General features: G+C 40.0%; 1 long non-coding RNA gene across 1 annotated transcript; it reads left to right on the top strand.

Annotated features, from left to right (window-relative positions):
* Positions 1–401: 401 nt before the first annotated feature.
* Positions 402–6,587, top strand: LOC138250191 (uncharacterized). The gene is made up of 4 exons (XR_011194903.1): positions 402–576; positions 5,058–5,190; positions 5,439–5,533; positions 6,324–6,587. It is a non-coding gene; the product is annotated as an uncharacterized lncRNA (long non-coding RNA).
* Positions 6,588–6,855: the final 268 nt, after the last annotated feature.

Below are 6,855 nucleotides of genomic sequence, written 5' to 3'. Positions count from 1 at the left end.
GTACATTCCTGTTTTGCACACATTCCCCGTTCGTGCACATCCCAATCAATAAATGACAACACAAGGAAACTCTTGTAGAGATTGAAAACATCTATAGAAATGCATTATTACTTCCATTACGGGCATTTTAAGTGTAAGGAAATTAAACATAACGTTGTTTTTGGTGAAACAAAATCGGGATTCTACAAACTATGACGGAGTTCTTATACCTTCCTAAAAAAGTATTTTCTGAAACTCTAGATTCCATGTAGGCGCATAATCTCCACACGCTTTTACATTCACCTGCACCAACCGCCAAGTACAAGTGGCTTCACTGAAACGGAATCCTTTTCACCAACGCTTCTATAGCACTTTGGGACACACATCCGGTGGCGCCGGAAGAACGTCACCCCGGAAGTAACGTCACCTGCCTGAGCCGACATTATTGGGAACATGCGAGGACACGGCCGGGAAATCGAAGAAGTATACGAAATAGGAGAATTATTGCTTTTCTTTGCCCTTTTCAACTTCATTATTCAGCAACTAACAACTGAAAGATGACATTCAACTCCTGTGTCCGAGTCCTTTAACTTTAAGGTAAAATCATGCAGCGAAATCGTGGGCTCGAATTGTACTCTGAAATGGTGGGCATATGGCAACAATTGAGTGGGTTTTGGTTATTTTTTCGTTTTGGCATTGCATGGCTTCTAAAATATTACTTAATTCTGCACGTCCTTCCTGGTTTAACTGTGCCCTGACTGGATGCATGCTTTTGGAGATAAGCACAATTACGTTTTATTTTTCTGAAAACTAGGGATCCGAAACGTTTGGGGCACTTTTCAAGGGCATCCATTATATTACAAAGGATAATGTTTGTTTTTCTTTTAGGCAAGGGAAGCTTACAAGATTTGGTGAGAGTTCCTCAGTTCCAAAGATAGTTTCTCTAGAAATGCCACTTCTTTTCGAGGCACTATTTGGTAGCTCCTGCAAGTATGATGCATACTCTCCTTTGCTACCAATTTGTTAGGTAGAGACTGCATTTTTGGCAATCCCTGTCTGTACAGTTTGCACATGGAGTCAGTCATGTGGCTTTTTCCAGGGCACGTCTATCTGCTATGATTTGAGGCTTTCTTACAGTATATGCCTGATTTTTACATCATGTATGCTATGCTGTTTGCAACGCTATTCTTTGGTCACTGATGGGTTTGTCAGCTGGGGCAGAGGCATTTTCAACATTACTGAACCACCAGTTGTACAAATGTGGTGGAAAGGATAGTGTCTGTCTTTCCATTCATTCCACCTTCCATTGGTACCTCGATTCTTGGGCAGCTATGAATGGCAGTTTTATTGGACTAACGTTTTACTAAATCACGCAGCGCACCTATAACCGTGCCCCTTACTCATGCCCTTTGCCTTGGAGACATTGATTTTTAGTCTCGCCCGTAGTAAGGGGCACAGTGGTGTCAGTTATAAGGTCCCAGATGTTCCTGCAGCCCCTGCTCTACTTTTTTGCAAAGTTAACTGTATAGCTGGTTGCATCTCCCCAAATCTATCAAGTATTTCAATTGCCAGTGTCTGACAACGTATGTTAAGTGAAAACAACTATGCAGATGTTAAAGTGGTTAAAAAACACTGTTAGAATATTTTGGCCTCCTGCATGATTTTTGGATCTATTTTTCTTCCATATACTCTCAAAAGCATCTTACTTGCCGTTGCTCACCTTTATACAATTTGCGCTTTCTAGTCCTAATGTCTTTTTAGCGCTATTTGGTCAGAGGTACATGTACTTTGAGCGGCATAGTTTGGCATAAGCAGATAATTTCCATAACCTATTGACACTGAGCTAATTTCTACTTTTACTACAAGCAGCACACAGAGTGACACAATCACGCACTGATACTTATGCACGTATAACCCAGTCCAGAACTTGCGCCCACTTCCAGCCTGCACCAAATAGACACAACACCTGCACTTCAAAGACAGATTCCGTACATCCACAAGCAATCTTCTGCGACCCTTCCTCCGTAAAGTAGCAATCCAGATTGCATATGTTTTATCCAATGTCAATTTACTTTAACATGCTGAATATTTTACTGTTGAAAAACCCTCTCATTATGACCAGTGCCAGAAAAAAGGCACTACAAGATTTTTTTAATGTGGTTTTCTTTGAGCACCCCTCAGGAATGGTGATTAGGTGAGGACAACTGGGAGAAAGGGCAAAGAAAAAGTTAACTATAGAACATCGGATCCATCTTATGGCTACCTTGCAAAGTAGTTATTGATGTACGTGCTAGCAGTAGTCTCTGAAGAAACAAGAAACATTATTTCTTTTGTCTAGGCCTACTGAATACACCATGTCAGCTACTGACATGACCTCGTGGCTTAAGGTAGCCTTGTTTTCCACTGCCTGTTTCTGAACCAAGCAGACCTCTACGTTTTTCTCATTCATGTATGAGCAGCGCAGGCAAGTTATTTTTTGCATTTTGTGCTTTGTAGTCATGTTTATCAGATTATAAAACAGGTACAGAATGCAGTGGAAAACCAGACTTGGCACACTGAATAGGTCTGGCGTTGGCCGCTAGCCTTTTGACTCTGTCAGTGCCAATTTTGTATTTTCATGGCTTTTGCAAAACTTCATTGTTGGGGAAGCTGCTGATTTCGTGTCAGGCTAAAAAAAATAGCTAAAAGCAAAGATTTTTTTTGTTCTCTGATAACACACTTGCTATAGCAGTTGCTAACACTGAAAGGAACTACATTGTCTCAGAATGTGTTCCTTATGAAAGGGAAAAATGATGTCACAGTGAAGTTAGTCATTTGCGGGAGTGAGCTGACCCTCTGCTCATGCAGTATGCTGCAGTGGGTGGGACAAAAATAGAAATGACACAACAGGCAAGTGGAAGAAGAGGGCTGGCTGAAAGTCCTTGCAGTTTAGGTATATTGAATATGTAATCTTTCATGAAATTACCAGACATAAAAACACCTGGGCTGGATAAACTACAAAAGAGATGATGCATAAAATTCATTTTGTCACCTTTTGTCCTCTCTCAACCCTTTATTTTCTCTTTTCATCTTATACTTTGCCACACTCTCTCAATTTCTGTTGTTTTACCAACTTGTCATCACAATTTTGTTATTCCTACCATGTTTCACACTCTTCCTTTCTATTTTTTTAATCTACTTAAGGTTGAAGCCTACCAGACAGTGCAGCTGCCTGGTTTCCTAAAGACCTCTTGGGGAGATTCAGAAAACTGACCTAGAAATCCATTTGCCCCTTGGTTACCATTAGCTTTGTGGTTTGTAACTCACATTTTCTGGCTATTTGCTGGCTTTATTTTCTTTAGGCTGTCTAGCTTGAGTTTGTCCCTCTTGTTGCCCAAACCTTATTTACTGTATTCTTCCACAAACTTGCTTTTTGTGAACAGGCATTTAAATCTTGTTCTTATCTTGTCATGTTTGCTGTACATTCAAAAAGAGAGATCAAATCACAACAACATTCCCCACTGCACTATACCCAATCAACCCCACTCCACCCCCTTCAATCCACCCCACTCTAATCCAGTCTACCCCACTCCAGTCTACTGCAACCCACTTACTCTGATCCAATCTAATCCACTACAATCTACCCAACTCAGTCTACCCTACTTCACTCAATCTAACCCAGTCACCCACTACACTACAATCTACCTCACTCCAGTGTATTCCAATCTACCCCAGTCTAATTTGCCCCATTCCATTCCAATTAACTCCAGACTCCACTGCAATCTATCCAACTCCCCTCTAGTCTATCCCACTCCACCACAATCTACCTCACTTCAATTGACCCCACTCCAATCTACTCCACTTCAATGTACTCAACTCTGGCCAAAACTACCCCACTCCATTCCATTTTACCACACTCCACTCAAATCTATCCCAACCCACCTCACTCCAATCAATCTACCTCTATCTACTCCACACTTCACCCCACTGCAGTCTACCACACTCCACCCTCATCTACCCCACTCCAGTCTCTATTCCACTCCAGTATATCCAAATCCAGTTCCCCCACCCAACTCCAGTCTACCCCATGTATATCCCCTTCCACTCTACCGAATCCACCCCAATCCAGTCCAATCTACCCCACTCCACCGTCTACTGCACTCCATCCAATCCACCCACTCCAGTCCCCCAATCTACCGAACTCCAGTAAATACTGCGCATAGGTTTGTGAATAGCATTTTGTAGTACTTCAAAACATATTACAAAATGCATTTTGTGAATATGCCTCATGGTTTTTCAACACCCAGATATGGCCACGTTCATCATCAAATGACCTGCCCTACAGTGAAGTTTATGTTGCTGTTGTGATCACTGATAAGCACCATCCTATTCACCTTCAATACCAGTTCGCAAGCAGTGCGAGTGGCGGCTATCGCGTAAGCTGGGATTTATATGTGCATCAGTTACACGGAATTGCATACAATAAGCCTCCATACCTATTCTACTTTGCATGGTGACCAAGGCAACCTTTTTTAGGACTTACGCCTGTCTTTTAATACAGAATAAATGTAGTTCATTAATTGTCTTGACAGCAAAGCACTTTTAACATAACTTTTACAAATTTGAATGACAAATGGAAAATATATACTATAAACAGTTATATAGATGCGAATTTATGTTCACTGGTTTCTCTTGTTTTTGCAGGACACGGAAGATTATCATCATTTGATAGCTTAAGAATGTGCATAATTTCAAAATGGGATACAGACACTTGCTCCCTAATGAAATTATGTATGACTTGTCAATCATTAATAGAGAGAACATCTATTCTTCTGATTGCATTTCTACCTGTACGGAAAAGTAGTGTTTAGTTTTATGAGCAAAAACGAGAAGTGTGCAATCTGAGATTGACTGCATAAAAGGTGAGTAAAATATATTCTTTTTTGACCACATAGATGGCAACTGATTTTCAGAGATGTAGATCTCAGTGCACCCGCATCCGTAACACCTTTTTCCACCATCCACCTGTACAGACCAAAAACATGTGTGTGTTTCCCAAATCTGCTCACTTGAAATTATTTGTTTCCAAAATATTTTAGTTATATGGCACATGCTGAAAGGAGATAACTATAAATCGTTTGTGGGCAGCTGTCTCCATTGACAAGGTCAAACATCCTACAATAAATCTTCAACATCATCGAAAATATCCAGTGGATCATTTGCAATACAAAGGTTGACATGCTTTATTTTTTTTATTCTTTGGTATATTATGTCTTTGTTACAATTTAAAAGTATTACTGTGGATATATTTCAGACACATTTACTTTATTTTTATGGAGTAAAAAACATCATTTTTGTCACTGTTAGGTGAACTATGCCTAGATGTCGGGTTACTATTCACAGACTATCACTTTATAATTTTAAATTATGTTTAAAATAGTATGATGGTATGTGTGTTAATACTTTGTGGCTATCTACAGGCTGATGTGCAGGAGATGATGAAAGATTCCGCTGATTCTCCCTGATACAAAATGATCTTATCAGAAAGAGAGGACTGCACAAGCTGTTGGAAAAGGCAAGTATGCTTGGGACAGTGCTAGTTTTCTCCTCACTGGTTTGAGTGAGATGCGTTTTCCCCAAACAAAAGTGGCAGATGTGTTACCAATGGTCATAATGGAACTGCTACCCTTGATGAAGAAAAGGTTGATGTTTAATAAGCTAGTTCAAATGGCTTAATTACCCTAAAACATTTTGGCACGTGGTGCCATAGCATATCCGATGGGCACATAAGGATTCTATTGTTGATGTTTTACATTGCCTTTCCATTCTTAACTGTCTCCAAATGAGGTCTACTCTAGTCCCAGGAAAAGAGCTCTCATATGAAATGTGGTGACAGCAAGCAGCACTGATGTCACACACTGCTTCAAGCATTACCTCTCACTTGCACTCTGTAGATCAGCAGCCGTTTTTCAACTTGGGTGTAGGATCCTTTTATGCACCAGATACTTGTTGCCAGAGCAATCTCTTAACTAATTGAACACAGTCTCTGGAGAATCTATCCTGTCTAACAACTTGGTCCATGTAGGGCACAGCTAGGAAGCTGCTCTTTCCTCTTCTGTTGAGCAGGAAATCAAAAAGTGAAACTGTATGCTTTGCAGATTGACCATCTCTGGCTACACCCTCTTAACTATGGGATTGATGTTCTGAATATACTTCTTTCTCCACCCCAAACATGACTAGTTCTCTAGTATCCCCTGTGCTCCTGTGACTGCTTACCATAAACAAACTGTACTGACTGTTTGAAGCCTATGATTTTGTTGCATTTTGAAGGCAGCACCCTCTTTGAATTTTTTTTTTTAATCTAGGGTTTTGATATTCTTTCATAATTATGAAATCTGTGTAGAAGGCCAAAAGCTGACCAACCATGAACATCAAGATAATGCAGTGAAAACTTGTCATACAGTTCTGCCTTACCAGATGAGTACTTAAGAAACCAGCAACTCTAGAAGCAAACAACAAAGTACATCCGACCATTTCTTGTCTACTTGTACTATTCTATTTTATGTTAACGTGAGCCCTTTTAGGACCAGGTATGTGCTTCAGTTGAATAAAATTGAATTTAGAATGAATTGTGGTCCCATTTTATTTCAACCTGTGTTTTGTTTAGTCTTTTCCCACATATCACAACATTAGAAAAATGTCATGTAAGTGTGTTGTAATCTTGCTAATTCCTACTTCAGGTTTTTTTTATACCCCTCCAAAGCCCACCAGCACCTTTCTATTGAGCAGAGCAATAAAGTATCATGCAAAAGACGTGGTTTAATTTTAGCTGCTTGTTAGATACTTAGAATTCATTGGACTGTATACACAGGGTACATTTATTGCATTCAAACACAA

The sequence above is a fragment of the Pleurodeles waltl genome, chromosome 8 (assembly GCF_031143425.1).
Source record: "Pleurodeles waltl isolate 20211129_DDA chromosome 8, aPleWal1.hap1.20221129, whole genome shotgun sequence".
NCBI lineage: Eukaryota > Metazoa > Chordata > Amphibia > Caudata > Salamandridae > Pleurodeles > Pleurodeles waltl.
The sequence above is the reverse complement of the archived record's forward strand: the minus strand, read 5'-3'. Positions and strand labels throughout refer to the sequence as shown.